This window comes from Pantherophis guttatus, chromosome 2, assembly GCF_059756535.1.
Source record: "Pantherophis guttatus breed Tessera chromosome 2, ASM5975653v1, whole genome shotgun sequence".
Lineage (NCBI taxonomy): Eukaryota > Metazoa > Chordata > Lepidosauria > Squamata > Colubridae > Pantherophis > Pantherophis guttatus.
Genome location: NC_142064.1, coordinates 215074246 through 215086429, shown reverse-complemented (window position 1 = coordinate 215086429; position 12184 = coordinate 215074246). Strand labels below are relative to the sequence as shown.

General features: G+C 36.3%; 1 protein-coding gene across 3 annotated transcripts in view; it reads right to left on the bottom strand.

Annotated features, from left to right (window-relative positions):
* SLC6A11 (solute carrier family 6 member 11) overlaps positions 1-12184 on the bottom strand; it is a 127347-nt gene that overhangs the window by 88488 nt on the left and 26675 nt on the right. The window lies entirely within an intron of this gene.

The following is a 12184-nucleotide window of genomic DNA, read 5'->3' as shown; positions in this document are numbered from 1 at the left end:
CAGTACCAAAATCATATGTTCAGTCTTATTAGAATTAATTCAAGAAAATTTACTAATTATATCAAAAAGAGTGTAACTGTGAATGCTGAAAGCAAAAATAAACTACATAAAGTTCCCTGAAATAGAATTTAGGTCACCAGATACAATTTATATTTAAGAAATAAATATACAACAGCACAACAAGAACAGCAACCCTGTGAGCTGGGTTGGGAACACTGACTAGGAATAATTTATATATTCTATAAGAAAAATATAATGTAAGTCTATATTCTAAGCAAAATTATTGGACTTGTCCTCACTAGTACTAGTGGCCCCCAAAGTGATCTACTACTATACATATTACCTGGAGTTTCCTGTAAAGCTCATTTAAAAACTCCACTTGAATAGCACGGAATCAGCCTATCTGAAGGCCCATTTTCACTGAAATTAATGTGCAAAGACCTGCTTGAATTTTCACCATAAAGCAATATAATCTGCTATTTAAAGACCATTCTGAACATTAGTTTTTATATGCTCAACTACAATACGGATATGCGTTTAGTCCCATCTGTGTGGGAGTTTAAGAAAACAATCAAAATAATTTTGGTATCATTTTATTACTCATGTTGTTCAAAGCAACCTGAAAAGATAACTTTCCTTGTTAGCATAGCTGTTAGCTGATTTTCCTCTATGATTATTAGAATTTGAAGATTTAATCCTGAAAAGCAATTTAAACATATAATTATTTAAACAATCGTATTAAATAAATAGAGAGCCAGTTTGGTGTAGTGGTTAAGACCCTAGGCTAGAAACCATGAGTTCTAGTCCTTTAGACATAAATTAATTGGGCAACCTTGAGCCAGTCCCTCTTTCTCATCAGCCCTAGGAAGCAGATAAGGGCAAACCATTTCCATAAAACTTTGCCAAGAAAACTGCAGAGACCAATCCAGGAAGTTGCCAAGAGCCAACAATGACTCAAAGGCATACACACATTAAATAAATAGCCTTAATTGGGAAAACATTTCATAACCTATTATACTGAACAAATTAAACTTTATGAGGCAGAATTCTGAAAATGGCATTCTTCAGATAAGCTAGGACTACAATGCATTTGGAAGGCATAAATTGATGAGAGTGCTGATGGAGGGGAAATTAAGAGTCTTTTAAAACATCATTGTTTGAAAACATTTATATGAAATTATTATAGATTATCTTTTTAGCAATGCAAAGGTATATTTTCCCCATTTCTTAGAAGTATGTTTATTTGGGATAATGCAATTGCAGCATTGCATTTCCCATGGACTTTCACTGAGTGAATTTTGGGAAAGAGATTCTTTTACAAGGCTTTCTAGCATGGTAGAGTTGTTGCACGCTCCTGAATAGCAAGAGTTTTAATCACTGCCAGCATTTCATAAAAAGGAATGTACCAGAGTACTTACTGCATTGTTTTATAGTTGGGGAAGCAAAAGAATGAATTCATTTATTTGGAAAAGACCTGTTGTGTCAGTTAACCATTTCATAGCTGTCTGTGTGATAGCTTGGCCTTTCAAAGAATCAAGAGATGAATACTTTAGAAGGTAGTTCTTTACCTAGTTCTTCATCAAACATCTTAGAGATTATTCTTTCTAAATCATGTAATAAGAAGATCGAAATGCCTATTAAAAAGTCTGTGTGTTTTCATCTCAATGGACATGGGAAAAAAAACCCTAGTTTCCCTATCTTTCTTGCCACAATGTTCTGACAGCATTTAAACATGTTTAGATCTGTTTGTCTTATCTCTATGGTAACTGTTTGCCCTCGCCCCCGCCCTCAGCATTTCTTCATATGTTTTTGTTAAAAAACGTTTGATCTTCCCTGTAACTCTGTTCTGACTTTTTTCAATGGCTTGGTTTGAACATTGGTTTGACACTTTTGGCCCACTAACATCATCTGGTTGTTACCTAAGTAAATGGGCCCTTAAAATGTCCTCATAACTGGCTCAGCATTTGCTCAGCCACAATAGTTTGGTCAACCCTGAGGCCAACAAAAAACTGTTGGTAACCAAAAGAGAAGCCAGTACTCTTAAGCACCAGAAGAAGGCAAGCAGGATGCTTGTTTGTCTGAGAAAGTGCATCAGTCTGGAAGAAAAATGGAAGCATCACAGAACAAAACAATATTATAATGATCCAAGATGACAGCAGTCGTATACTGTAGCTTCCCTACAAGCTGCCTTACCAAAGGATGCAAACATTTATCTCTATAACTGCATCACTAATCTTGGTAAAAAGATAATAGATTTGGAAGCTATTTGGTAAATAAAGGGAAAAAGCAGGGAAATCCTCTCAACATTTTTTTCAGAATTTCCAGTCAAGCATATAGGAATCATGTTGCACTTCACTAATAATTCTTTTTATAATTATAGTTTCATTCTACAGTGGTGCTTAAAACTTTTGATGACTTCTTTTTAAAATTTCAATATATCTGCATAAATATGAAATCAAATGTGAAATGGGGAGCCAAGGAAATAAATGTGGAAATAAAGCCAAGGAAACCTGGAGCTCTACTGGGTAAAGACAAACAGTGGATCTTACCAACCACAGATAGGATACATCTCAATCTCTGGCCATCTGGCTAATATCCTGACATAGTGCCTGAAGGTTATGTGCGTCTGGAAGGGACTGAACAGACTCAGACTCAATAGCAATAGTACATAGACTTATATATTGCTTTACAGTGCTTACAGCCCTGTTTAAGCAGTTTACAGAATCAGCATATTGCTCCCCACAAACTGGGTCCTCATTTTACCAACCTCGGAAGGATGGAAGGCTGAGTCAGCCTTGAGCCGGTGAGATTTGAACTGCCGAACTGCTGGCAGTCAGCCGTTTGCAGAATTAGCCTGTAATACTGCATTCTAACCACTGTACCATCACGGCCCAAACCTGAGTGATTATATTTGTTTCCACTACCACCATCTCAGATCTGGTGATATACCAGATCTACCACTGGTAGATATACCACTGATATACTACTGTTGACTCTCATTGGGGTTGCACTTTCCCATTTAAGATATGTACACAATCTGGAGTCCACTTCAAGTCTCTGCTCCTGCTCAAAGAGCAGATGGAAGCTATGACTAACAAAACTTTGTCACAGGTACGCTTAATGTGCCAATTGAACTCTTTCCTGGATCAGGAGAACTTTAAAACAATTACTTATGTCCCAGTCACCTTGTGATTAGATTACTGGAATTCACTCTACTTGAAGATCATCCAAAGCTACAGCTGGTCCAGAATGTGGTGGTGCAGGCACTGAAGGGGGTGCTGTGTTATCCATATCTCACCCCATTGCTTTACAAGCTGCACTGTTTACCAGTTGGTTTCCAGGCACAATTTAAGGTGGTGGTTATTACCTTTTTGATGACATAGGGGCTTGCTATCTGAGTGATGGTTTATCTACAGTCATCTCTGCTGAAAAGATGCAGTTCATTTCCCATCAATTAAAGAATGATACAGACTGGGACTCAGGAAGCATGCCTACTCTATTGCAGAGAATGATCTCCCCCACCCCCTTGATTCATATGTCAACCTTATGTTATTCAGGAAACTATTGAAGTCTTGATTGTCTCCCAGTTTATAGGGAGAGTTTTGTGTTGTGTTGTGTTGTGTTGTGTTGTGTTGTGTTGTGTTAGGTTGTGTTAGTTTAGTTTAGTTTAGTTTAGTTTAGTTTAGTTTAGTTTAGTTTAGTTTAGTTGTTTTATTATTTTATTTTATTTTATTATTTTATTTTATTTTATTTGTTTATTTATTATTTGTTTGCTTGTTTACTTTTTGTTCTGATCAGATATATCTTGTATAAATGTTCCATGTTATATGCTGCCTAAAGTCATTTGGGACTGGTGCAGCCCATGAATTTGGTATTGTTTTCTTTGTATTTGCTAAATTCTCCAAGGAATTTTTAAAAAACCTGGTCCTTTACCATTCAACATAAGAACCCAGGATGCATATTCAAATTAGCAGGTATCCAAACCAGGAAGATTATTCTTTTTTATTTTCTCTAACAAAAATCTCTTTTCCTCTAAATATATAACTTTTTCTTCTTTGAAAGTGCATTCCTGCAAGATGGTCTCCCTTTTCTGCACCCACATGGGAATATAATCAGACATTTTACTTGATTTGCTTGATGAGACGGCTATTTTTTTCCAGTCTTACTCCAAATCCTTCATCCTCTTGCCTTAAGGAAGAAATCTTGTATGTCAGATGTAAATGCCTTATTCTCCAATGTGTAAATAATGTATATATGGAACATCAGAGGTTAACTTATTCTTTGGACTTTAATGTATTCATAACTTACCACTCCCATTCCTAGCTCCACCCCTTGTATATAAAAGGAGCCACCCTCACCATTCTCGTCGCTTCTACCTTGAATATTCAGTGAATATAGAATGCCTATCATAATTAAAAAGAAATATATTTAAAGCTTTAACTTCTATTATCTTTATTGAGTCTGATCCTGAAAATATTGCAACAAGCTGGTAGCAGAGGATGGTTAATTGACTCAATAAGTAATTAAAAATGTCCAAGAAAGATAGGCCCAACACCAGGGCCTACAGCAAAGAAATAGAAACTGATCAAGAGATGATCAACGAATCCACCAATGCGATTTCGAGAGAATCCGAAGAATACACCACTGAAGAAGAAGAACTAATGAGTGAAAATAATGACCAGAAAGAAATCGAAATAGAAAATAACGAACTCAGGTCAGAGATATTAAAGATACTAAAAAGCCAAAAGAATGATGAAAGTCTCATCGCGGACCTCCAGGAGATGCTGAAGAACAGCGGAGCAGCGAGAGAGAAAAACGTCATTAAAGAAAAACCCAAAGATCAAAAAATCGTAAGTGAGATGACTACTGAGAAAATAGTTGTTAAAAAGAAAAGATGTGATCCCGCGCGAAATTTTGAATGGCAGCCATCTTGGTTTCAACGAACTTCAAAAGAGAATGGAGCAGAGCCAATCAAAACACTCAGTTCAAAATTTCTGGCGCGAAAAACACTATCAGACGAAGAAAGTGAGAAAGAAGTCTCAAACTCTTCAGATGATCCAAAATCAGAAAGTGAAGACGATTTAACAAAATCTCAAGTAAAATCAGCAATGAAAACGCTTTTTGCTGCTTTTGGGCCAAGACTGAAAATTACCAAGACATCTACGAAGAAGCAAGAAATCAAACCGGCGACTCAAGACCTGCACGCTCCCATCCTGACTTCGAAAGCGACGACGCCCGAGCCCAGAGAGCCATGCCGATTTCGCCCTACACCACAGACAAAATCGAATACCAACGCACACAAAAAGAAGAAAAGAACCGTCACCACCACCAGAACCCCAAAAACCGAGACAGAGACCGACTCATCTGAGGAGGAGCGGATCGAGAGAGCTGAAAGGGAGAGAACCTTCCACGACGCCACCAAAGAAGAAATGAGCAACGCGCATGTGCGAAACTACGTAGACGACCCAGAAGGACTTGAACTGGCCAGAGAACCGCGCAGACTCATTGCAAGCATCCCAATGCCGTTCTGTAATTTCCTGCACTTGAGAGATCACGGACTGCCCCAGGTTGTAAGTAATGGACAGAATAATGTAGGTAACTTACCCAGTGACTTCCCAAAACTTAGAATTGATGGCATTAATTTACAAGAGTGGTATCAACAGCTTCAGGTTATTTTCATGAAAGAAAATCTACTATTCTTTATAACTAGCCCTCCAAGAAGACCTTGGACTTTAAAAATAGATTGTTTACATCATAGAGCATTTTTCATAATAATATCTAGCGTGTCTCCTGCAATGTATCATAGCATCAAACCAAACCTAACTGTATCAGAAATAATTCAATGCATGTTTAATCTATTTCACAGCGATAGCGTAGCTACAACCACAAGAATGTCTAAGGATTTCTTTTCCTCTAGAGTAAAACCAGGGGTTTCTATAAGTGAGCATTTGATAAATCTAAACAAAATAAGAGCTGAGCTACAATTGAGGGGGGAAGTGATTTCAGATCAAACAATGAAAAGTGTTATTATCAATTCACTTGATCCATCATGGGATAGCTTTATGTCACACTTAGATACCATTAATTTGGGATATTTATCCATAGAAAGTCTATCTAACAAATTGATAGCAGAAGACAATTCAAGAAAAAATCGATCCAGTAACCAAACAGACCACAAACCTTTTAGGAAAGTAGTCTTTCAAGATAAACATAATGAGGCCTTTAGATGCTACAATTGTGGATCCAGGGAACATAGTAGAAGAGACTGCCCCAAAGTCTCAAGAGAGAGACATAGACCAGAATATAGGAGCAAATATAATTACAGACAATCTTCCACAGATAGACACAAATATAGAAGCCCACCAAATTACAAAGAAGGTAGAGGGGGTAGAGAAAATTCAAAAGAGAGGAAATCTGGGTCACTGAATGGGCTAAATAAACAAGACAGCACCAGAACACAGCAGGATGAGAATAACAATTGGCTTATTGATTCTGGTGCAACAAATCACACCACCAACAACAAAAGTATATTATCTTCATTTATAGAAGATAAGTTTGTGATAAAGGTAGCTAATCAAGAAAAGGTTCAAGTACTAGGCAAAGGAAATGTGACCTTGCCTGGTCTAGGGAAAATAGAGGGGGTATTATTAATCCCAGAAATACCTCACAACATACTAAGTGCCATAAAATTAAGCAGAGAATCTGATATCAATATAGTTTTCTCAAAGGGGAAAGCAACTATAGAAAAGAACAAAACAAATGTAGGTACTGTAATGATAAAAGGAGGTCTACCCTATCTGATAACTAAAGAAAGATGTTTACATAACATTGATTCAAATATGGAAGATTGTATTGAAGCAGATGATGAAAATGTCAGTAACAGTGACAATGATGAGTGTAGAATAACTCATGATCACAAAAATACATACAAGGAAAAGAAACCAAAAATAGGTAAACCAATTCATGATGAGTGTGCTCACATCTTACACAGGAAGTTAGGACATGCAAGCTTTCCTGTAGTACAAAAAATGACTGAACACGCAGAAGGTGTCAAAATAAAAAATTGTGAAAATTATTTGGAATGCTCAGTATGTAAGTCCACCAAACTAAAAACCAGTCCCAGACCAAAAAAATCTAACAGATCAACTAACAATATTTTTGATTTGGTACATATGGACTTAGTTGGTCCATTAAGTCCCTCAATTACCTATAGAAAACGTTACTTCCTAACTATAGTGGATGACTACAGCCGATATGGTTTTGTTTACACATTAAAGCACAAGGATGAAACATTTCAGAAATTTAAGGAATTCTACAAACGTATAGAAACACAACATAATATCAGAATAAAGCAAATTATGACAGATAGGGGATGTGAGTTCATGTCTAAAGAATTCTCCCAATGGTTAAAGGATAGAGGAATGTTACATTTCACGTCCAATCCTTTTTCTGCATTTCAAAATGGAGTCGCAGAGAGGAAAAATTCCACACTACAAACCATGATTAGGTGCACATTAGAGGATGCTGGTTTAGGCAAACAATTTTGGTCAGAGGCATTACATTATTCGAATTACACTCAAAATAGAACCTGGTCCAGTATTGTGAATAAGACACCATATGAGGTGATGTACAATAGAAAACCCAAATTATCACACATGCACATATTTGGAGTCACTGCAGACGTACACATACCTAAACAATTGAGGAGAAAGGGAGAAAACGTATCCAGGAGATTAAGATTCATGGGATACGAAACTGGAACCAAAGGGTACAGATTTATTGATAGTAATAACAAATTTATAGTATCCAGAACAGCTGTGTTCCATGAACAGGCCAATTGGTCAAAATTGCACCTTAATGAAATATTTCCTAATAAATGTAAAGATACGATATCTTGCGAGGAAGGAACAACAGAAAATCAAAATATTAACAAAAGTAAGAACAAAACCAAAACTTGGACTAATAGTCAGCATAAAATAAAGACAGACACATTAACAAAAAAGGAAGCTAGATATTTGCATGATAACCATAGCAAGCCTGAAAGAACTATTAGAAACAATAGAAACCAAATACCAAATAAATACAAAGATTACATAATGCATATGAATGGAGAACAAATAACACCTAATACATATGAAGAAGTATTGAAACTTCCACATGAAGAAAGAGAAAAATGGGAACTAGCTATGGAAAAAGAGATGGAAAGTTTACAAGGATTAAATGTATTCACACCTGCGATCGCACCTAAGGATAAAACAATTATAGGTACCAGGTGGATTTATAAAATTAAGAACTTAGAAGGAGGCAATACCTTATACAAGGCTAGACTAGTTGCACAAGGCTATGCACAAAAATATCCAGAAGACTATACTGATACATATTCACCCACAGTGAGAACTGAGAGTGTCAAAACAGCCCTTGTAGTAGCATCTGCACTCAATCTGGACGTATTCCAATATGACATACAGACCGCATACTTACATGCAAAATTAGATAAGGAAATATATGTAAGAGCACCACACAGTCAATACACTAATAAGAACGAAATTTGGTTATTAAATAAGAGTCTGTACGGATTAAAGCAATCCGGCAAAAGATGGTACGATTGCTTGGTAAAAGTACTTAAGACCATGGATTTCAACGCCACCACTGCTGATAACTGTTTCTTTGTAAAAAAGAGTAATGATCATATTGAATTTGTATTAATTTACGTGGACGATATTTTATACATTGGAAAGCATAAAGAGAGCAGGGAAATCTTTGTAAATAAGTTAAATGAACACTTCTCACTGAAATCTCTGGGTAAAGTGAATAAATACCTTGGTGTGCAAATTAACAAAACTAAAAGGGGATTCAAACTTACACAGAAAGATAAAATCATCGAACTCCTAAACAAATGTAACTTAAATAATGCTAAAACCTGTGACACCCCTATGCAAACTGATTTTCTTAGAAACACTGATGAATCTTCCCCTGAGTTTAAAGACAACACATTTTACAGATCAGTTATAGGTTCACTCCTTTATATATCTAATTGGACTAGGCCAGATATTGCATTACCTCTCAATCTATTGTCAAGATATGTTAGTAAACCAACCTTGTATCATTGGGAAGCTGTCAAAAGAATTCTAAGATATCTGAAGGGTACATTAGATTTTTGTTTAATGTTGGAACCCAATAATGACAGAGAACCAAAAATTACTTGTTATGCTGATGCAGATTGGGCTGGTGATACATCATGCAGAAAGAGTACTTCTGGTTATGTTTTTCTATTGAATGATTGTCCAGTTTACTGGTATACTGGTAAACAAGAACTAGTAGCCACTTCTACTACAGAAGCGGAATATGTTTGTTTGTCCAAAGCTGCAAATAACCTTGTATGGTTCAATGATCTGATCACTGATGTTTGGAAGAAACCCACCTTACCATTTATTATGCATGAAGACAATAAAGCGGCCATTGAAATATCCAGATCCGATGCAATTGGGCAAAGGTCCAGGCATATTGATATAAAGTTTAAGCATGTGAGACAACTGTCTCAAGACGGATTCATTAAAGCAATACATTGCGATACTTCTGAACAATTAGCTGACATATTAACAAAACCCTTACCTTCTAAACAACACAAATATTTAACTTCTAAATTATATGTATTATATTGTCCTGAATCAGAATGTAATTGGTGTTGTGTAACGAACCGGCATTTAGAGGGGGATTTGTCAGATGTAAATGCCTTATTCTCCAATGTGTAAATAATGTATATATGGAACATCAGAGGTTAACTTATTCTTTGGACTTTAATGTATTCATAACTTACCACTCCCATTCCTAGCTCCACCCCTTGTATATAAAAGGAGCCACCCTCACCATTCTCGTCGCTTCTACCTTGAATATTCAGTGAATATAGAATGCCTATCATAATTAAAAAGAAATATATTTAAAGCTTTAACTTCTATTATCTTTATTGAGTCTGATCCTGAAAATATTGCAACATTGTAGTTTGTTGGTTTATAGCTAAATTTTGTGTACAGAATGCTCCATAAAAAAAGAACCTTTCTTGAAACCTGCTTCTTCGACGTTCTTTGTTCATCTTTCTTTCAGCAAACCAATATATTAAAGTCCTCATGGATAGTTAACTGATAAAAATATCTTTTCAGCCTTCAAGCTGTTAATTCTGACTTTAGAATACCAACTGATTAACTGGACTTCTGAGGGAGATATAGAAAATTAAAGATATGTCCACAAATTTTATATGACAAGCCAAAAAAGGAATCAAAGTGGAACTAATTAATTAACCCTTAATTAATTAATTAAAGAATTAACCCTCCATCAAGGAACTGAACTACTTCAGACCAGTTTCTCTAACATCTGTAGTTATGAAAACCTTTGAAAGGCTAGTGCTGGCCCACCTGAAAACCATCATGGATCCACGTTAGATCCCTTGCAATTAGCCTACCGAGCAAATAAATCGACAGATGATGCTGTTGATATGGCTCTGCACTACATCCTACAACATCTTGAATCTCCAAAGACCTATGCAAGCGTCCTCTTTATAGACTTCAGCTCAGCATTCAATACCATCATTCCAGACATTCTTCTAACTAAACTAAATCAGCTACAGGTACCTGACCACACGTGTAAATGGATCATAAACTTCCTAACAGACAGGAAGCAGCAGGTGAATCTAGGCAAAATCACATCACATACCTGTACAATTAGCACAGGAGCCCCCCAGGGCTGTGTGCTCTCTCCACTTCTCTTCTTACTATACACCAATGACTGCATCTCAAAAGATCCCTCTGTTAAAATACTGAAGTTTGCAGATGATACAACAGTGATTGGTCTCATTCAAGACAACAATGAATCTGCATACAGACGGGAGGTTGAACAACTAGCCTTGTGGTGCAACCAGAACAATCTTGAACTAAATACACTCAAAACCACAGAAATGGTGGTAGATTTTAGGAGAAACCCTCCTATACTACCATGTCTTAAAATACTAGACAGCACAGTATCAACAGTAGAGACCTTCAAATTTCTAGGTTCTATCATATGTCAAGACTTAAAATGGAGACCTAACATCAAAAACATCATTAAAAAAGCCCAACAAAGAATGTTCTTTCTGCGCCAACTCAGAAACCTCAAACTGCCCAAAGAGCTGCTGATTCAGTTCTACAGAGGAATTATTGAGTCTGTCATCTGCATCTCTATAACTGCCTGGTTTGGTTTTGCAACCAAACAAGACACAGACTTCAACGGATAATTAGAACTACAGAAAAAACAATTGCTACCAACCTGCCTTCCATTGAGGACATGTATACTGCATGAGTCAAAAAGAGGGCTATGAAAATATTTACAGACCCCTCACATCCTGGTCATAAATTGTTTCAACTTCTACCCTCAAAACGACGCTACAGGGCACTGCACAGCAGAACAATTAGACGCAAGGACAGTTTTTCCCCAAATGTCATCACTCTGCTAAACAACTAATTCCCACAACACTGTCAAACTATTTATTAAGACTGTATTACTATTATTCTTCTAATCCTTCCTATTACCTATCTCCTCCCACTTATAACTATAACCATTGCTTGTATTTTTACGATTTATATTGTTCTGTTTGTTTCCTAGTATAATTTGATTGCTTATTAGTAACCTATGGCTATCACAAAGTGTTGTATCTTAAGATTCTTGATGAATGTATTTTTTTCTTTCTTTTTTTTTCCTTTTATGTACACTGAGAGCATATGCACCAAAGACAAATTCCTTGTGTGTCCAATCACACTTGGCCCATAAAGAATTCTATATATTCTCTTCTCTTCTAATTACAAATGACAGGCCAAGATAATGATTTGGAAAAGGGCTCTTTACTAAATATACAAAAGAAACCAGCTGAAATTTTGAAAATTAAATGGGAAGTCAAAATGATAAATCAAAAGACTAACCTGGAAAATGTTTTCTTATTAGAACTACAAAACCCAGATTGTTGGGGGCAATATGCTGACTCTGTAAACCACTTAGAGAGGGCTGTAAAGCACTGTGAAGTGGTATATAAGTCTAAGTGCTATTGGAATTTTTAATTTGTATTTCACAGTCAGCTGAGATACATTTGGCTAAGCAATCAGGCTCTGCAACAATGCATTCTCTTCTCTACTATTACCCAACAACATTTTGGGGAGGGGAA